At 38.5% G+C, this 20694-nt stretch overlaps 1 protein-coding gene across 1 annotated transcript in view; it reads left to right on the forward strand.

Annotated features, from left to right (window-relative positions):
- The window catches only part of EBS1 (EMS-MUTAGENIZED BRI1 SUPPRESSOR 1), a 446396-nt gene that overhangs the window by 23275 nt on the left and 402427 nt on the right, over window positions 1-20694 (forward strand). Inside the window, exons 2-3 of the mRNA XM_089394973.1 lie at window positions 3258-3686; window positions 3851-4004. The gene's annotated coding sequence lies outside the window, so the exon portion shown is untranslated. The remainder of the gene's footprint in view (window positions 1-3257; window positions 3687-3850; window positions 4005-20694) is intronic.

Genomic DNA, 20694 nt, shown 5'->3' on the forward strand with positions numbered 1-20694 from the left:
CTATTTTTAAGATTTAAAACCATGATTCCAAGCCAATAGAGACAAAATATGCAAAGTTGCTCATTTATATACCATGTAAAGGTGAATATATCAAAATGGCATCGAGTGCAATATAGATCATCGACAAAATAACAAAATACATAAGCAATGAGGCTCTAAATGGCCTATAAAGTCCAAAAACAATGCTGCAAGCTATGAGGCCATTGGCCTACTAAAAGTCTACAGTGTACACATGATCAATCATCAAGTTCATCACCACTACTAGCCACAAGATCATCATCAGGAGCTACATGGACATCATCTGGTTCAGAGTCTGAGGATGCCTCAGCCTGATCTGCAACCTCAGTACCAATGCCACCAATAACAATAGAAGTGGACCTAATGGAAGCACGAGTTTGTCGACCTACATGACTAGTGCCTTCCATTGGTTCTTTGCCTTTCCTTGATGCCGCTACTGATCCTGGTTATGATGCCACCACATAATCTGCTTCATCCCTTGCTAAAGCCATGTCGATATCAAAATCAGCCTCAAACATAGGTTCTTCAGTCTCCTCCACCCATTCTGATGTTGGATCAATATCATCCAACACAATGGGATCTAGATCAAGAGTTTTGCTCATCATTTGGAGCTCCGATTGCATTTATTGTTTACCCCCAAACCATTAAATCTTGAAAATCATTAAGTCTGCTGAATTTTGAGTGAAATCTAAAATTCTAGTTTCTCCATATGAAATCCAATGAGGTCGAAACCACTCTCAAACATCCTGAGTCGTTTCATGGTAATGTTAAATATTTCCTTTAATTTTCATTTGCATCCTTTTACTTTAAGAATTTAACATTACTATTAATTGCCAACATTGTTAGGGTTGAAATGTGTTAGGAAAATGAGAGGGTAGGCATGTTTTTCTTGGAGGGACTATTTTTGGAGGAAAACAACCCCAAATTTCCCTCAAAACAGCTTCAAAACACACAAAAATGCATTTTGTGGGGGTTATACTTGCCCTGGCAATAAACTGGCCGGTTTAGGACAAAATTGGCCGGTTTGACCACCAACTGGTTGGTTCCGTCCTAAACCGGCCAGTTAGGACCAGTTAGCTCCAATTTTTGGCCAAACAGGGTGTCTGATCGGGTTTTTTGACCGGTTCCAACCAGTGGGCTTGCTAACCGGCCGGTTAGACCGGTAATCGGTTAGCTGGGCCGGTTTTGAATACTATGCTTGAGACTAGCTATCTGACCAATGTTCTTAATGGTAAACAACTTAGAGAACTTCATACAATTTTTGTGCTGAATCTATATTGGATATGTATGGAATAAGATCGTCCTTCACTCCATCTTCTATTAGATTCATGGTTATGATGTCAATTTCCCTGTACTTTTCCTTTTCTGCGTCATCTATAGGTTTCTTAACTTTTCCTTGAGAAAAATCCAAAACTTTATGCTTTGCAAGAATAAGATCCATACTCTTCTTCCATGCCCTGTAGTTGGAGGTTCCTTTTAGCTTGTTTTCTGTCTACATTGAGGTTGTCATAGTCTCTATAGATAGTAGGCTTCTCTTCTTATATGATCTTTTCCTTAATGACCTTCTTTCAATTGACCATAAAGCTGCCTTTTTCCTTCCTTGTTCACCTTAGCTCTGATACCAGTTAGCAAATGAGAAAGGCAGAAAGATTCTCTTAAGTTGATAGTTACTTGTAATGTTCTTGTAGTCTTGTTAACTTTCTTTATGTCCTTCTTTTATCTTCTTTTCATCAAGCAATTATCAAATGAAAATATGAAAATCATTGACACCAGATGTAGGAACTCAGTCAGGGCTAAAACCCCTCTATAGGGGAAAATCTAGTCAAACTCTTCCACTAGTAAATCAAATTGAGATAGACCAAGACCTTAAACCCAAAAGACCTTCCTTCTCCACTAAGTCAGCCTTCCAAGATGATTCACCAAAATTCAGTAGTCTCTTCTTGTCCAACAGCTTTAGCCCAACATCAATCCAGAATTTCGAACCCCAGCTTCCAGAATTTTGGCCTCCCCAAGAGCTTCAGAATTTCACATGTGTGAGAGTAGAGAGAGAAAATTCAACTTCCTTTTGCTTGACAAAGACTTCCTTTTCCTTCTCTAGGGTTTTCTTCCTCTTCCTTGAATTTCACACTCTTTTTCTTCACCAGCAACTGCAGATCGAACTTGTTGTAGATCTGCTCCATATGAGGTCAAGTTGCTGCCTTTATATAGTGGTTTCTGCCTCTCAATTACACCGACTTGTCCAGGTTGAGGCCGATTTGGCGGAGGAGGCCTAAAAGACCTAATTTACATCAAAATAATTTTCTTTCTGGATAGATGAAGCCCAAGAAGGGTCTTTTACATAATGACAAGGACTCGGACTCTTGACATAAACCCTAGAAGCCTGCAATGGAGGCTTTGACCTGCTAACCATTGACCCAATCGTGAAACCCATGCTTTAATAAGTCAATTTCTTTTACAATAAAATTTCTACTTTTTTTTTGACAAATATTACATGATGACTCAACTACAATTATGAAGACCGACACTAGTTACATTTTTCAACACAACCACCCCTTCTACTAAAACTTCTTGGGAATTCTGTTTGTCATTGTTTATAGTATTTTGTGTTTTCCTCCTCCTCTGCTTCGGTAAGAATAGCATCTTAACTCTAGAGTGATATCATTATAAATGATATTGTATTAATATTAAACTGTACTCTTACACTGTTCATATTAAGATATTACTGTTTTATTACATTTAATGGTATATTTGTTGAATTGGAGCATGAATAGCCATCCTCTACCAAAGGGCATTGATCGGATAAGGATAACGATACCTTTTCAAATCACCATGTTCTTTCACATTTGAATCTCCAAGACAGAAACAAATAAATGACTTCTTGGTACTGTAAAGTTTAAACCGATAGTATTCAGATCAAATGTCCTGCCTATAATCTGGTTTGTAGCTTCAAAAGACATTTAGTCTTCCGATATCTGGTAATAACTTTGAATGTATGCCTCTTTCTCTATACCTTTTTACTTAGTCAGGTTGAAAATTGAAAAGACAGCTTATTTAAAATTATTTATTGAAGCAAATAGCATTTTGAATAGTTTAAGAGTAGATCTGTCCACATGAATTTTATTTATGGGATAACCATCTCTTTGTACACTTTCAAACTTTGAATCAGTCTTCTCATTTCATGAATTGTATTTTGATGCTTATACATGGTCTAATATTCCAAGGCTTCCTGTTTTCTGCAGTGAGTTGCTGGCAAAGGAGCACAAAAACAACTTTTGGGAACTTGTTAAACAGTGGCTTGAATCTGATCATCATCTGGCTTCCACATCTCCAAAAGATTGCTTTCAAGAGATTCTGAAACATGGAAGCTACTTTTTAAGTGGATCATTGGAGTCTTTCTTCCAATTATCCCTTATTTTTCGTTCAGCTTCTCCAAAACTTGTACTTTACCGGCAGCTAGCCTAGGACTCCTTATCATCTTTTTCCCTGTCACACGAAGAAAGTGTGAACAGTGGAAATGCTTCTGACACTTACAATAAAGATCTGGATCGTTGGTCAGTGAGCAGGAACCCAAATGCTCCCAAGGGAAAATGCTGTTGGGTCGATGTAGGTTCTACCATTTTATTTGATGTTTCAGAGTTATCTGATTGGCTTAACACTTTGACAACATTGTAAGTTACCTTTCTTTACATAAATAAGAAATGGTAAAAAGATGTTTGAGCTAGTAACAGGCAGAATAACTTGCTAGCTGTCAAACTAGTATGTGTCTTACATTTCATGTATCTCTTCTAGCACCTTTGAAAGCTTATTCTTCATTACCTCTCCTTGTTTGCAGGTCACAAGATTCAACGGAAGAACCTGAAATTTTTGAATTTGATCACATTTATCCAGAATCAAATAGAAAGAGTCCTGGAGCTGTTTTGTATGGAGCTCTTGGGGCAAATTGCTTCTCAAATTTTCACTTGGCATTAGTTGAGGCATCTAGAAAGGTTGGTTTTGTTATTTCGAATGCCAAGTGTTTTATAGTATGCCACTTCTGCCAACTTTTAAGTTACGACCTCATTATATACAGGAGCAATTTTTAGGTTTTGACCTCTTTATAGTGAAATTTGGTCGAAGTTCTTGTTGTTTTGAACTAAACAGCTCAAAAACATCTCCCTTATATATAATGAGGATATAACTCAAAATCAACAAACAAATGTAGCATACTATAAGACACCTGTCCTTTTTTTTCCCTGGAGTTCTAGAGCAAAACCAAAAAATCACATTATGTTTGATACATACAAATTTGGGATGTTTCCTTCAACCTTTTTTCTGTTCTTTACGGTAATCCGGGTTTGCTTAAGTTCTGTCTGTAATCAGGAAATCACAGGCATATGATTGAGTAGAATGGTAACATTCTATGATCCCAAATTCCAATTCATTCAAGTATAGCAGCAAAGATATAATTATAATCAAGAATTTGTGGTTGGTTAAATAATAAAAACAATATTCACAACCCAACCCACAAAGCAAAATCATGACGCATACATCCACACAGCTACAACACACAAGCCTACAGCCACGGCCGAAAAAGCAAACTGCCCCAACGCAACATCATCGCTTTCCTACAAGCCGCGCGTACCCCTTCCGCTGCGTTATCCACCCCATGCCACATTTCCACAACCGTCATTCCTATCGCTGCCCGCAATTCAGTCTCCACCAACCTGTTGTTCCGGTCGTTTGCATCCATCGACCACCACCTGATAGAGTTGCCTCAATTGACTGCCTCGTTGCCCTCTCTGCCTTTCGCAGTCACACCACTACTATATCTACCAACACAGCTTACTTGTCGCCAGTCGATCAACCACGGTCGGCTTTTTCACTGTCGCACGACCACTGAAGCTTGGGCAACATACAGCTCAATCGTAACCAGTCGATTGAATTACAAAGCCTCATGAGGTCGCCTGCCGCAGCCAAATCCACCAATGCCATATTCGCTCCATCCATCTGCTAAATAAGAACATTGGAAACAAGTGGGAAGGTGAATTCCTCTGCCAACGATGAAAAGAAGGCCAATGTATACTAAAATAAAAAATTGGGAACATCATTAGACTACTTACAAATCAATCACCTGTGTACAAGGGTCCAAAATCACTATTACAGGGGCTCTTTCCAAAAAATTGTTTTTGAGATTTTATCCTGTCAAAGGAAAGTTATTCAGCGTGATTGGTGAGCAATAAAGAGTCTCAAGGAATTTCAGAAATCCTCATAGCATAGCTCCTTGTGAAGGTGGTGAACAGACACAACTAAGTTAAAAAGTCGTGACTGTAGATAAACGATTGCATTGGTAATTGATACATGATTATATTGATTATATAAATATATATTAAGGTTCTTTTTAAATACAAAGAAGAGTTAAAAATAAATAAATTAAGATTCATATGCCATTCTAAACACTGAACGTTACATCCAGAAGTCTTGGATATACTTTAACGACTATTAAGCCTCTGCTATTCATAAAAATATATCATCTAAAGCAATTTGAAGAACATTCAATAGTGATGTAAAGGCCATTACATATAAAAAGAAAGAGGAAAGACTATAAAAGCTAACATATATAAAAGGAAAAAGCCACTATATATCAAGGCGAAAAAGGGTATTTTTTAAAAGGGAGAGGTTGAATTTTTTTAACAAGTAAGCACTCAAGTAAAAAGGGAATTAAGAGTTATAATAAAAAGGGAATAAAAGTTATTTAGGAGATATTAAATTTAATAAAAAAGAAAAAAGAAAGAAAGAAAGTTCAAGTCATTAAAAGTTCAAGTTTTGAATTAGGAAAAGGGTTATTTGAAGTTATCCAATAGTTGAAGAGGGAAGGCTGAAATTGAAGAAAGTTCATCTCAAGAAGCAAAATGGGGTCTAATACAAAAATGAAGGCCGAAAGATTCCCAGAGACTAACTATAACTACGCCTCAGTGCTATTTAGAATTAAAGGGTCTATTGCGGGAAAAGATGTTACTATCGCTATTTCGCCAGCGGAAAATAAAAATGATATAAAATCTAAAATCGCAAACTAATTAGTGATTCCTGAGTCAAATATAATTGAAAAATTTGACTGTTTTAACAACAAAATATATGACAACCAATTTACAATTAAACGTTGGAGATTATACATTCGTATCACAATTATCAATTCAAACCATATGGAGCGATCAAGGTGACATTATTCTAGGTTCACACTGGATGGAAACTCTAGGGTCCTTTATTCTAAATACAAAAAAGAAGTTTTTGACATTTTCCCACAACAAGAAAAAAATAACGCTACAAGATGTTACTTTGAAGCTAGATTCAGTGACGCCAACAAACATACAAGAAATCTCAAAATTAAATCTTCAAGAAAGTAAAAAAGCGATACAAAATATGCAAAAGGAAGTTGACAAAATCACTGCTGACAAGAATGAGGAAGTTTCTCGACTTAGAGACCATAGTGAAAAATTACTAATGCAAATTAAGAAGCTTAAGAAGTATAAGAAGTTGTTGGAAAACAAGGGGCAACAACTTGTTGAAAAGGAAGCGTCGAAATATTCAAACGTAGAAATTCAAGTTGAAGAAAACATCGATCCAGTGAATATGACAACTCAAGAAGAAGACGAGTCAGTTGAAGAAAAGACGCACTTAGATGTTGCAGTTCAGATGATAAACATCCCAAGTGACGGTTGTGTAACCAACTCAATAACATCCTCCCTAGAAGTAAATCATAAAATTTCCGCACACCTAATAAGGGAAAGTCAAACCAAAAAGGTTCCCTATCGACATCCGAATCATGAGTAGACAACTCAACCATGCTACGTGTCGACACCATTCAGAACAGAAACACCAAACTGATGTTCCAAAGAATATTGATGTGACTTCAATCTAGTTCTATGATGGCAATTTGTTACAAAATTCTAGTGATCAGAGTATTCCACCGAAGATTGATCTAGGATGGTCCGATCCCTTCTCTATGCAACAATTTTGTTTGTCACATAGAGGATCATATCAACATGTATCGACGAAGATCATAGTTCCAAGACAGAAAGACATTCGAAACCAAAAAAGAGATCAAGCCTATTTCATTAACAAGCTTTGAGGATAAAGCTTTTTGAAGAGGAAGGCAATGTTATGAATAAAATATATATAAATAATATAAATATAAATAAATGAGGATAATTGTAATAATGATTAGTTAATTAGTAATTAGGTTGAATAGGTCTGTCTAAATGGGACATGACTCTCCATGAAGAGGTACCTCCCTATATAAGCAGGCCCCTCGCTCTCATTGTATCATCATTCTCATTCATACATTTTAATATATATCTTGTATCTTAATGAAGATCTACATATTCCAAGTCTTCTAGAGTATTTAAATTGAAGAATGAACTTTGTTCGCTTCAATTCCTTTATGGCTTTAGGAGTTGGTCTGCCCAATCTTGTAAAGACATCATTACTCCCTCTCAACAAGGGAGACATTATGCATCACGCTGAGCTTGTCTCTGAAGTATACAAGCTTCACTCTAGATAGAGGCTTGATGAGAATGTCTGCAATCTGCTCATCCGTGGATATGTACTGGAGCTCCACTGCTCCTATCTATACCATGTCTCAGATGAAGTGATATTTGATCTCAATAAGCCTTGACTTTTCCTGAAAAACTAGATTCTCTGAAAGCTTGACACAATTTTGATTATCACAAAATGTTGACTCAAGCTCCTGATCAAATAGCCCTGCGAGTAGCTTCCAAAGGCACATGGATTCCTTTGCAACATTTGCTATGATGTACTCTACCTCTGCTGTACTAAGTGCCACTGAAGTCTGCTTCCTATTAAACCAAGATATCATAGCATATTTGAGGCTGAAGTAGCACCCTGATGTGCTTTTCCTGTCTTCTGCAATCTTGGCCCAATCTGAATCCGTATATCCCCGCAACTTCATTTCACCACCTGAGACATATCTCAAGCCATATCCAACTGTATCATTCAAGTAGCTCAACACATGCTTTGCTGCAACCCAATGTATTTGCCTCGGTTCAACCATATATTGGCTCAGGGTGTTCATTGCGAAGCAAATATCTGGCTTGGTGTTAACTGAGAACATCAGGATCTGATCAATTGCATGTACATAGTGGGATCCACCAAATCTGAATCTGAAGCAAAATCACTTAGCTTCTTCAGATTGGTCACCATAGGTGTATTCATGGACTTGCAGTCCATCGTATTGAATCTCCTTAAGATTTGAACAATGTACTTCCCTTGTCCAAGGAAGATCTCGTTAGGTCGTTGCCACACTTCGAATTCCAAGAAATAATGCATCAGGCCAAGATCCTTCATCTCAAACTCAGAGGCTAACTCCTTGCACCCAATGATGAGTCTCTCAGTCCCAGTAAGGAACATGTCATCAACATATAACACCAAGATCAAAGGATCACCATCAACAAGAATGAAGTAGAGGTCAGGATTCACATCACTCTTGGTGAAGCTCAAACTCATCAAGTATCCATTAATCCTGGAATACCATGCCCTGGGTGCCTGCTTGAGTCTGTACAAAGCCTTATTCAATCTGCAAACATGGGACTTCTTCCCATGTGCCTCAAAGCCTGTTGAAAAGGGTCATCATAGGTGTATTCATGGACTTGCAGTCCATCGTATTGAATCTCCTTAAGATTTGAACAATGTACTTCCCTTGTCCAAGGAAGATCTCGTTAGGTCGTTGCCACACTTCGAATTCCAAGAAATAATGCATCAGGCCAAGATCCTTCATCTCAAACTCAGAGGCTAACTCCTTGCACCCAATGATGAGTCTCTTAGTCCCAGTAAGGAACATGTCATCAACATATAACACCAAGATCAAAGGATCACCATCAACAAGAATGAAGTAGAGGTCAGGATTCACATCACTCTTGGTGAAGCTCAAACTCATCAAGTATCCATTAATCCTGGAATACCATGCCCTGGGTGCCTGCTTGAGTCTGTACAAAGCCTTATTCAATCTGCAAACATGGGACTTCTTCCCATGTGCCTCAAAGCCTGTTGAAAAGGGTCACCATAGGTGTATTCATGGACTTGCAGTCCATCGTATTGAATCTCCTTAAGATTTGAACAATGTACTTCCCTTGTCCAAGGAAGATCTCGTTAGGTCGTTGCCACACTTCGAATTCCAAGAAATAATGCATCAGGCCAAGATCCTTCATCTCAAACTCAGAGGCTAACTCCTTGCACCCAATGATGAGTCTCTCAGTCCCAGTAAGGAACATGTCATCAACATATAACACCAAGATCAAAGGATCACCATCAACAAGAATGAAGTAGAGGTCAGGATTCACATCACTCTTGGTGAAGCCCAAACTCATCAAGTTTCCATTAATCCTGGAATACCATGCCCTGGGTGCCTGCTTGAGTTTGTACAAAGCCTTATTCAATCTGCAAACATGGGACTTCTTCCCATGTGCCTCAAAGCCTGTTGAAAAGTGTGCAACAAGAAATGCTTGTTGAGAATGCAACAAGATGATGGAGCTTAGTGGAAAGGAGTCGCCTTCACTAAGTGGGCCCGCAGGCAAATTATGGCGCAAAGTCTATTTTTGGATCACAGCAGGAGTGATCACAGCAGGAGTGTCACAACAGGAGTGATCAGAGTCTATTTTTAGACTGCTAGTCAAAAATAGAAAAGTCAAATATTATTTTCTCATAATAATATTTAGACTATAAACTTTATCTTATCCTCTTGGAGCACTTCAGTTTGAGCTACAGATGTGGCACATGCAGCTGTCAGAAGGAAATACGCTTTTTTTGTGGGTCAGTTGAGCTATTGCATGTAGGACATCAGTTAGAACTCATATGGTTGAGTTCTGTGGAGTTGAATGAGCAGTTAATGGAGTTGTGTTCAGTTTGACTTAGTTGAACTAGTTGTATTTAGTCTAACTGATCAATAGACTAAGTGATGAGTTGTGTGAATTAGTTATTAATTAATTCACTAATTATTAACTCATAATGCAACTGAAGAATACATCAGTTAGCTTAGTGCATGTACAGTTCAGTGGAGACAGGTGTTAGAGGTTGAGATTGCTATTAGTTGTGCATGAGATTGTGCACATGCATGGGATTGAGTTATGCCAATGATCTCTGCGTAGTGTGGGCCAATACCAAGTGAAATATAGCTTGTGCTCATGTGATTTACAGTGTGGGTGATTTTCACAAGGTAAATAGGAGTTTGGATCAACCATTCTCATTCATTCTCAGCAGGTATTGTGCAGTGGAGGCAGGCAAGCAACGGAGGAGATTTGGAGATCAGATCTGAGCTGTATTGTGTGTAACATGTGGAGATAGTGCTGGATACTTGTGAGGAGTATTGTACTATGTAATGTTACATGTTCTTAATCAATATAATATACAGATAGTTGGGGTTTTTAGCGAGATGCTTTTCCCGGGAAAATACTGTGTTGATATGTGTGATTGATGCTTCTATGTGCGCATGTTATTGTGTCTGCTTCTGTAAATTGATGATCAACGTAGAGGAGGTTATGTATTATGCATGTTTTCCGCAATAGTGTATAATCAGGATAATTTCTGTTGAATAAGTTTTTATTATTCAAAATTTCTACATGGTATCGGAGCTCTTTGATTTGTAGAAAAAGTTCTACAGGATATCAAAGCGGGATTGATCATGAGATCTATTATTCAGAAAGTGTTTACATTTTATTTCTTCAGGCAGAGTCTGTAATCGGGCCAGGTAGCCTTTGGATTCATCCTTCCTTTGGAAGGTGAGATATTCGGTAAAAGCCCATACAGTCAATCTCTGTATGAGAAATACTTTGTTCTCACGAATTTTAGATCAGAAGTGGTTGAGTTTTGAGCTGGTGGAATGGCGCTCAATGATAAACTCAGAAACATTAAGTGTGAGAATGGAGACAGTATGCCCCAGTATCTCACGAAGTTCACCCAATGCCGAGATGAGCTGGGAAGTGTGGGGGTAACTGTTGAGGATGAGGATATGGTGAGTCTAGCACTCCTTGGCCTTCCTAAGAGTTGGCATAGCTACCAGGACTCGGTGAATGGAAGGGAGAAATTGCCAGGATGGGAGAAACTTTGGTCGGATCTTGTGCAAGAGGAGATTAGACGGCGCACCAGAGACAGTTCTTCATTTATGCATGATGAGGAAAACTGTGCCTTAGCGAGTAAGGTGAATAAGGGGAAGGAGAAGGGTTCTCTTTCCGAATCTAGTTCTTCCAATGATGGGAAGAAGGTTGACAAGTCGAAGGTGAGATGCTTTCGTTGTAATGAGTTGGGCCATTATGCTGTAAATTGTCCAAAGAAGAAGTCCAAGAAGGGATTCGGGGAAGGATATGAAGGTGAGGTAGCCTCACTTGCTTCACAGTTTGAGTTGGACTTCACACTCTTCGCATGCATGGTTTCATCCATGATGGGAAGTGGTTGGTTTCTTGACAGTGGAGCTTCTTTCCACATGACCGGTGACAAAAGTTTGTTCAGTACTTTGGAGGAGAAAGATCTCCAGATACTCATAGGGATGGGTAATGATCAGAAGTATAGTGTCTCAGGTTTAGGCACAGTTATTTTTCAGAAGGAGCATGGAGCTTGCCTTACCTTGACCGATGTCAAGTATGTACTAGGACTGAAGAGAAACTTGGTGTCGATCGCGATGCTGGAAGACAAAGGTTATGATGTAGTCTTCAGTAAGGGAAAGGTTTTCCTTAGACACATCATCACTAGACAGGTGAAGCAGATTGGTTCACGGGTCAAGAACCTGTATGCTCTTGAGGTTCAAGATGCATGCAAAGCCTTGAACAGCAAGGCAACTGATGGAGACTTGGTGGTTGAGAGGGAGCGTACATTATCTCTTAACATGCAGAGCCAGAAGAAGTCTCAGACGATTGTGAAGGAGCCACGATTGGTGCAGCAACTTCAGGAGGTTGTGGAGCAGCCACAACAAGGGAAGCTGAGAGGAGATCTAGTAGATACATCTAGTCATGTAGAGACCTCCAGTAGGGGGAAACTTCGAGCCAGGTGCGCTGAGGGATCGCATGCAACGATACCTCCAGGTAGGAGGTGGGGTGATGTGGATTGATCGTCCCAAGGAGGAGGGGCAGGATCCTTGAGGTAGCCAACCTCTTGGATGAGACCTTGCTACGGGAGCCCCGATGTGGAGTAGCAGGAACTGATTGATTGGGTAGAGACAGATGCGGATGGAGCGGCAGAGAGAGCGACAGTGTAGGGAATCCCAGGACAACGCATAGCATGCAGGCTGCAGCAATGCGAGAGGCACAAGTGTTTTGCACAGTGCTAGGTGGCACAGAGAGGTGTGCAATGGTGCAAGATGCATGGAGATGTTGCAGTAGCGCAGATGTTAGAGAGGGAGCACTTGTCAGCAGCAGGTAGAGCTTCAGCATTAGAGTATGTTCCTAGCCCAACATAGTGGTCAGTTGGGAGTGTTTTTGTTCCAAGTGTTGTTGGAGCAAAGTGGGTCAGGCAGATGTGTTGCATGCAGAACATTCCAGAGTTACAGGATCGGGTTTGAGAGGAAGCCTTTCTTGTTGAGAGGGAGTGTTGAAAAGTGTGCAACAAGAAATGCTTGTTGAGAATGCAACAAGATGATGGAGCTTAGTGGAAAGGAGTCGCCTTCACTAAGTGGGCCCGCAGGCAAATTATGGCGCAAAGTCTATTTTTGGATCACAGCAGGAGTGTCACAGTAGGAGTGATCAGAGTCTATTTTTAGACTGCTAATCAAAAATAGAAAAGTCAAATATTATTGTCTCATAATAATATTTAGACTATAAACTTTATCTTATCCTCTTGGAGCACTTCAGGTTGAGCTACAGATGTGGCACATGCAGCTGTTAGAAGGAAATACACTTTCTTTGTGGGTCAGTTGAGCTATTGCATGCAAGACATCAATTAGGACTCATATGGTTGAGTTTTGTGGAGTTGGATGAGCAGTTAATGGAGTTGTGTTCAGTTTGACTTAGTTGAACTAGTTGTATTTAGTCTAATTGATCAATAGACTAAGTGATGAGTTGTGTGAATTAGTTATTAATTAATTCACTAATTATTAACTCATAATGCAACTGAAAAATACATCAGTTAACTTAGTGCATGTACAGTTCAGTGGAGACAGGTGTTAGAGGTTGAGATTGCTATCAGTTGTGCATGAGATTGTGCACATGCATGGGATTGAGTTATGCCAATGATCTCTGTGTAGTGTGGCCCAATACCAAGTGAAATATACCTTGTGCTCACGTGATTTACAGTGTGGGTGATTTTCACAAGGTAAATAGGAGTTTGGAATGGCGTCATTTTTGCTGACGTATGATAAGTAGAATTATACCACCATTCAACAAGATGCAACCATTGAGCCCACTTATTTTATTTTGTGGTAGCATGGCAACGTAGGTAGGCCTCCAAACATTTATTGACAACCTCTGTTTGTCCATCTGTTTGAGGGTGATAAGCAGAACTCATATTTAGGTAGGTTCCTATGTGGTTGAACAACTCCTTCCAGAAATTACCCTTGAATTTGGCATCTCTATCACTCACAATGACTTTCGGAAAACCATGTAATTTATATATATTTTTGCAAAATATTTCAGCGATTTGTTTAGCTGAGTATGATTTCTTTATTGCCATAAAGTGAGCATATTTGGTGAGTCTGTCGACCACTACAAAAATCTTGTCCTTACGTTCAGATACGGGTAATCCCTCAATAAAGTCCATCGAAATTTCTTCCCATTTCTGATTCAGAATGTTTAAAGGGTGAAGTAATTCAGGTGTCATAATATTTTCACTTTTATTCCTTTGACATGTGTCACACTCTGCTACATATTTCTGAATATCGCGACTCATCCCTTTCCAAAAGAATAATTGACGTGCATTGTAGTAAGTCTTAAAGAATCCTACATGTCCGGCTGACGGTGAATCATGTGACTCCTTGAGTATCTTAAATTTAAACTTGGAATTTGCATTTAGATAAATTTTTCCCTTGTACCATAGAATATCATTTTTCCATTCAAATTTTGAGTTGTTGGGAAGGTTATTGATTATCGCTGTTATTTTTGGATCCTTGGCATACTCACTTCGAATCTCGTTATGCCATTCAGGAACAACAACCGAGATTGCAAGTAGTGTTGGTTCTTCGTATTTCCTGGACAGGGCATCTGCTACTACATTGTCTTTTCCCCTTTTATGTAGTATTTCCATGTCAAAGGCGACAATTTTTTCAATCCATTTTTGTTGTTCTTCAGAAAGTGTTTTTTGTTGAAGGAGGTGCTGGACACTGTTATGGTCTGTTCGAATGGAGAACTTACTTCCCAAAAGATATCGCCTCCACTTAGCCAGTGCGTGCAAAATAACGAGCATTACTTTGTTGTATGTGGACTTGAGACGTTCTCTTTTATTGAGCTTCTTGCTTTCAAAAGCTATTGGATGCCCTTCTTGCATTAACACTGCACCTATATCGAATGCGGAAGCATCACACCTGATTATAAATGGTTTAGAAAAATCTGGAGTTGCCAATACCAGGGCATTAGACATAACTTCCTTTAATTCTTCAAAATACCTTCCTGCTTCCTCGTCCCAGAGAAATGAATTCTTCTTTAAAAGGTTTGTCAGAGGTGCAGTTATATGCACATAGTTTTTAATAAACCTTAGGTAATACCCAGTCAAACCTAAGAACCCCGTTAGCTTGGATGCATTAATTGGTTTGGTCCATTCCTTTATAGCTTTGATTTTATGAGGGTCCACTTTTATGCCTTCTTGGGATATGATGTGTCCAAGGTATTCTACTTCTTCCTTTCCGAAGGTGCATTTGGATTTTTTTGCGTAGAACTGATGCTCTTTTAGTAGTGTAAGAACTTTATCCAGATGTTGTAAGTGCTCCTTCCAAGTTTTACTGTAAATTAAAATATCGTCAAAGAATACTAATACAAACTTCCCAAGATGTGGACGGAATAATTTGTTCATAGTGGCTTGAAACGTTGCTGGTGCATTTGTTAACCCAAATGGCATTACTTTAAATTCATAGTGACCTTCGTGTGTTTGGAATGCCATTTTGGTATGTCTTCCAAAAATAAAAATAAAAATAAAAATAAATAAAATAAGCCCTAATAATAATAATAATAATAATAATAATAAATAAATAAATAAATAAATAAATAAATAAATAATAATAATAAAATAATAAAATAAATAAAAATTAAAATAAAAAAATAAAAAAATAAATAAAAAAATTAATCAATTAATCAATTAATTAGATTCTAATATCTGTCGGCTATGCATCTCATCTCTATTTATTTGGAAAAATGAGAACAGTCTTTCAATAATATTGCACATCTTGAATATGAACCACCGTTGCTGGTTCGAAATGTCGATCATAAAAGAAACCTAATGCGATGTATCCGGAAGATTATGTACATAAAGATGTTTGCAATCCATGAGATAAGACCTTCAAAATAGTGACTCGAAGTGAATTGTATTTGGTCAGGTTGATGAATTACAATTCATGTCACCATCTTTTTGTTTGGTTGACCTTTAACTCCAGCCAGATGAGAGCCAAAGTTGGCTGAACAATTGACCTTTCCAACATTGACAGAGAACGAGGCTTGTTCACCGAACTCACCTCCTTCACATCTTGGTGGTCCAATATATCAAAATGCTGTGTGTGCTTCTCTAAGGAAGCACTACCATCTCTATCATCCCTGAGGTCTTCTTCTTTACCACTTCATCGTTGCCCTTGTTCAGGGCCTTCTTAAGAATTAAAGTGGATAATGCATAATGTAGCTGTGGTTCACCTTCTCTTTTTTGACTTGTTTTAGTGGCAACATTATCCAGGGCTTCATTTCTTGACCTCCATGTCAGCTGACCTTTTGGCCTATGGCATTATTGCTGCGTTTTCAGTGAAATTACAACCATCTTTCAACTGAATTTGCATTCTTAACTTCTAGTAACAAGAATAAACTCTGTTCTTCCACACCTATAGCAGCCATCTTTTATTGGCAAAGTTGTCATTGATGGCAAACAGTGTTGAAGGTATAATGATCCATGCCACAGTTGAATATGTCTGATGCTAAGTTTGTATTGCTGCTAGTATGTTGCATTCTGTTTGATTGGTGAGTATGTGTTGCTTGTCAGAGGTGTGTCGTGATGTGAATGCATGCTCAGATGTTGTGATGTTAAGGGCTATGTTGTTGAGCTGGTTATGTTGCAGAGGTAAGTTGCAGATGTTGTAGAGGTCAGAGTTGAAGAAGTGCTCAAAGACGTTTTTGATGTAAATGGTTGAAGGTTTCCTGCTCACACAATATAATTACTGTTTTCTCAGTTCAGTTCCTGTACAGATTTTCATTGACAGTATACTCCATTTAGTTTGAGTGATTCGATGAGTAACATTTGTCATTTATGCTGCTGAGTAATATATTGATGTTGCTGAGTGTGCTGTTGAGTATGTGATGCATGTCAGAGAATGTGCTGCTGGAATATGTGGTCAAGTGCAGAGGTGCATGAAGATGATGCAAGTGCATGAAGATGTTTTGATGTTCTCCAAATGTAGTTACATTAACTGGCAGTTTGCTTGACATTGGTTTATCCATGGTTTAGGCAATCATTAGATTTGGTTGATGTAAATCTTTTAATATTATTTGGAGGATCATTTTGTTTTGATATTCAAATCTGAAAGTATGAAATGAATAGGTGGAATACAAAGAGGCAAGGTTTTCATTTCAGATTCCTGCTTGGAATAGAAACAGTCAACAAAGTTGTTTATAAAAATATATGCTTTTGGATGACAAAAGTGTGAGAAAGTGTGAGAGATGAAATCGTTGTTGTGAAATTACCTGGCACAAAGAGAAGGAGAAAGAAGAGCAGATGTGAAGCAGATTGAGGAAGAGAAGGAAGAGACAAAGAGTTGGATATATGCAGAATTAAAGACCAGGTAAACTAGCACATTGTTTCTTTTATGTATCAGGGGATCGTAGTCTCCTTTCAGTAGCCTGAAAAAGAGCAGCTTGGAGCTTGTTGAAGAGGGAGTAGGGGCTTCCTAGCAAATAATAGCTTGCAGAAATAATTCGAGGTAGAAGCTTCCTGTAGGTTGAAGCCTACAAAAAACTATTGTAAAAGAGGGAGTAGGAGCTTCCCAACAAGTTGTAGCTTGCAAAATAACAGAGAGGTTGGAGCCTCCAAAAGCTGATGTAATAGAGGAAGTGGGAGCTTGCCTTTGAATCACAACAACAAATTTGTGGTTTTTCTCTTATGGGTTTCCATTTATATCTGGTGTCCATATGTGTTGCTGTTATTTATGTCCCTTATGCTGTGATCTAAATGCTGTTTAGATATTAAATCTGCTATTCATATGATGTTCTGCTGGACATTTAATAGTTCAGATAAATATTGAAAGGAAAAGTAAAAACAAAATCTGATGTCCATGAATGCACTATACTGATTCACCCCGCCTCTCAGTATAGTCAAGTTTTCATCATCTTTTTGCTGTTCTTATCAACAATGAGACATCTATCATCGCTGAAATTTATATGTTAGTGTGGGATATAATTCAATATTTTACTTATTGAAAGTAGATTTTTCTCCAAACAAGGAACATAATAGTCATCTTTATTCATCACCATTTTATCGTTGAGCTGAAGTAGAACATTTCACTTACCCTAATGTCGTATTCTTCTCCCCCACTCATCACCACAAAATCAGATTGAGATTTATCCTCCACAAAGTTAGCTTAGCAATCAACATTGTTACTATAATATCTAGATGCTCCTAGATCAAAATACCAATCATCTTTACCACTCTTCAAACCTTGTTTTTGGCCATGGACACATAGAAGTCTTCCTGGTATTGATCATCCAAAGAATGCTTTGGGTTGTGTTTTTCATGCCACAACTCTTTCTTGCAAACATATTTCATGCCCTAATTTTTTGTTAGATAGTTAGGTTACTACGAAAGTATTTGCACCATTCTTTCGGTTGCTTCATGAGATTTGGGGTACATGTTGTATGTTCAATCCCTGGATGGGCCAAGATGGATTGTAGCATGCGAGATGTCTACTATGGATATGCTCAATTGAGATAGCTTTCTTAGTGGCTGCCTTGACCTTAGTTCATTGTAGGCTTAATGTTCTTCCCTTAGGCATTGGATATCTCTTGGTAGTTTGGTGGATGCCCTTCATTGAGGCCTCAGGAAGGAGCCACTTATTTAGAGAGCACCTTTTAGGAGATGATCCAGAAGGATTCCCAGAATCAATCCAAATTGATGGTCTCAAATGCTGATGAAAAGGTCTCCATGTCAAAGAGCTTGCTAAGAACTTTCCAACACAATTTGAACGGGCTAAAATGGACACTTATGCAAAAGTTTTGGCCCTAGGAAGTTGAGGTAGGTGACATACCCAGAGAAAGACACATAGCACACTAAATGTTGGCATGACAAGCTGACATGGCATGATGATAGTGTGACACGTCGTTGACACTTCTCCATGGAAGGTTGCCATGTGGCTACCACATGAGCCTTCTAGAAGGATTACGTGGTAGGGCACACATGTTGTGATTGGTTGAATTTCGTGGTTGGCAAATTTCACATAAATATTTTATTGTTTTGTATTATCCCCAAATTGTAGGCTTAATGATCTTCCCTTGGGCATTGGATATCTCTTGGTAGTTTGGTGGATGCCCTTCATTGAGGCCTCAGGGAGGAGCCACTTATTTAGAGAGCACTTTTAGGAGATGATCCAGAAGGATTCCCAGAATCAATCCAAATTGATGGTCTCAAATGCTGATGAAAAGGTCTCCATGTCAAAGAGCTTGCTAAGAACTTTCCAACACAATTTGAACGGGCTAAAATGGACACTGTATGCAAAAGTTTTGGCCCTAGGAAGTCGAGGTAGGTGACATACCAAGAGAAAGACACATGGCACACTAAATGTTGGCATGACAAGTTGACATGGCATGATGATAGGGTGACACGTCGTTGACACTTCTCCATGGAAGGTTGCCATGTGGCTACCACATGGGCCTTCTAGAAGGATTACGTGGTAGGGCACACATGTTGTGAGTGGTTGAATTTCGTGGTTGGCAAATTTCACATAAATATTTTATTGTTTTGTATTATCCCCAAATTCATGCATGGTTACAACTTACAATATATTAAATTCATGTGGGATATGATATATTATATAACCAACAATTCACCGAAAAAACTCATGTATATCCCCAAAATTATGAAATATCCCACAAAATCATGCACTTGATGAGTTGAATTCCTGACCTAAAGCATATAAGCCAAACACCTTACCACTAGACCACAACCTGAAGTTGTAATGTATTATGTGTAGAAGTTGTTTTTAGGTGTAATTTTCAACAGAGTTTTGGAGAATAGATGCCATAAAGCATTTTTGTTTGCGGGAAGCAGATGGGAAGAGTATTCCATTAGTCCTATAGTCTTCCTAGAAGGGTCTTAATGGTACTTTTATTGTAGGTTGCAGATTAGTGTCGATGTAAAAAAGCATTTGAAGTGTTTTGCATCATTTTAATGGATTGATTGCTCATTTGAGTTGGACCTAGAGACGTAGCCTAGGAATGGTGAACTCCGTTATCAACTTGCTCTTTTTTGTTACAGTTTATTGTACAAGTATATATTTGTAATTGCTCAATTAAACTTTATTAATAAAGTTAAGAGAGTTACAATTTGAATACAAAAATATTTCAAGCATTAATATCAGATGAGATGTGTAGCATTGTGCACCATGGAGCAGGGCTTCAAGCCCTAGTTTACATGTAGTAGCTTAGTTTCTTGTTTGGATGATTGTGGATGGCTTGCAGATGCCTAGGGCTTTGATAGTGTTTTTGTAGGGGAAAGCTGACCCGGTGTAATACATTGCTTTGGAGGATAGATGGAGTTCGTGGAGGTTTGTGATGGAATGGCGTGGACTTGCCTTGTGTAGCTACAACACCTAGGAGTCATTATTGTGCATAGCATCACCATTGGAGTATGACACTTATGCTCTAAAGTGGATGTCTCAATTGTGTGGCCTACAAGGTCTAATGTAGGATGTTTGAAAGGGGCCCAAATAGCATTGTTTGTCTCCCTTATCACTCATATAAGTAGAGGAAGGAGAGAGTCTTTCCATTCAGTTAGCATTTGTGCCTTTCTTTTCGTATTTTTTGTATTAGAGAAATTCATGAGGGTTCATGAGTTGATGAGGAAACTCGAGGATAAGCTATGGAAGAGAAAGATGATGTCTTGGTTTGAAGTTTTCTCTTGTGACTAGGTTTTGGTGTGCAAGAGATTTTGGAGATGATGATCAAACATATTCATTCATTGACTTGTATTGACGCTTGTGATGAGACGCGACTAAGAGAAGAGAGTGTGTTGTATACACTTTTGTGATGAGATTGACTAAGAGAAGAGAGTTTGCTCTTTTTCTGTCTCATAAGTCTTCACTTTTACTTGTATCCTCTCTTTGTGGAGGTGATAGGTTTTATTGATTATCTTTGAATTTCTTGGAGCATCTCGGAGTTCTAGGGTTACAATTTATTCTTTGGAGATTGAAGATTAGGGTTTTTAGGGAAAAGTCTAGGGTGGGCTTTTGATGAAGAAGGGAAGAGGACATCTTGCCTTGGGAGTTTGTGTTGGAGAGATTCTTGCCCTTGGATCTTCTTGGTTGAGCTA

Source organism: Pinus tabuliformis, chromosome 1_2, assembly GCF_031772625.1.
Source record: "Pinus tabuliformis cultivar Carrire ecotype Pingquan chromosome 1_2, CPIR1, whole genome shotgun sequence".
Classification (NCBI taxonomy): Eukaryota; Viridiplantae; Streptophyta; class Pinopsida; order Pinales; family Pinaceae; genus Pinus; species Pinus tabuliformis.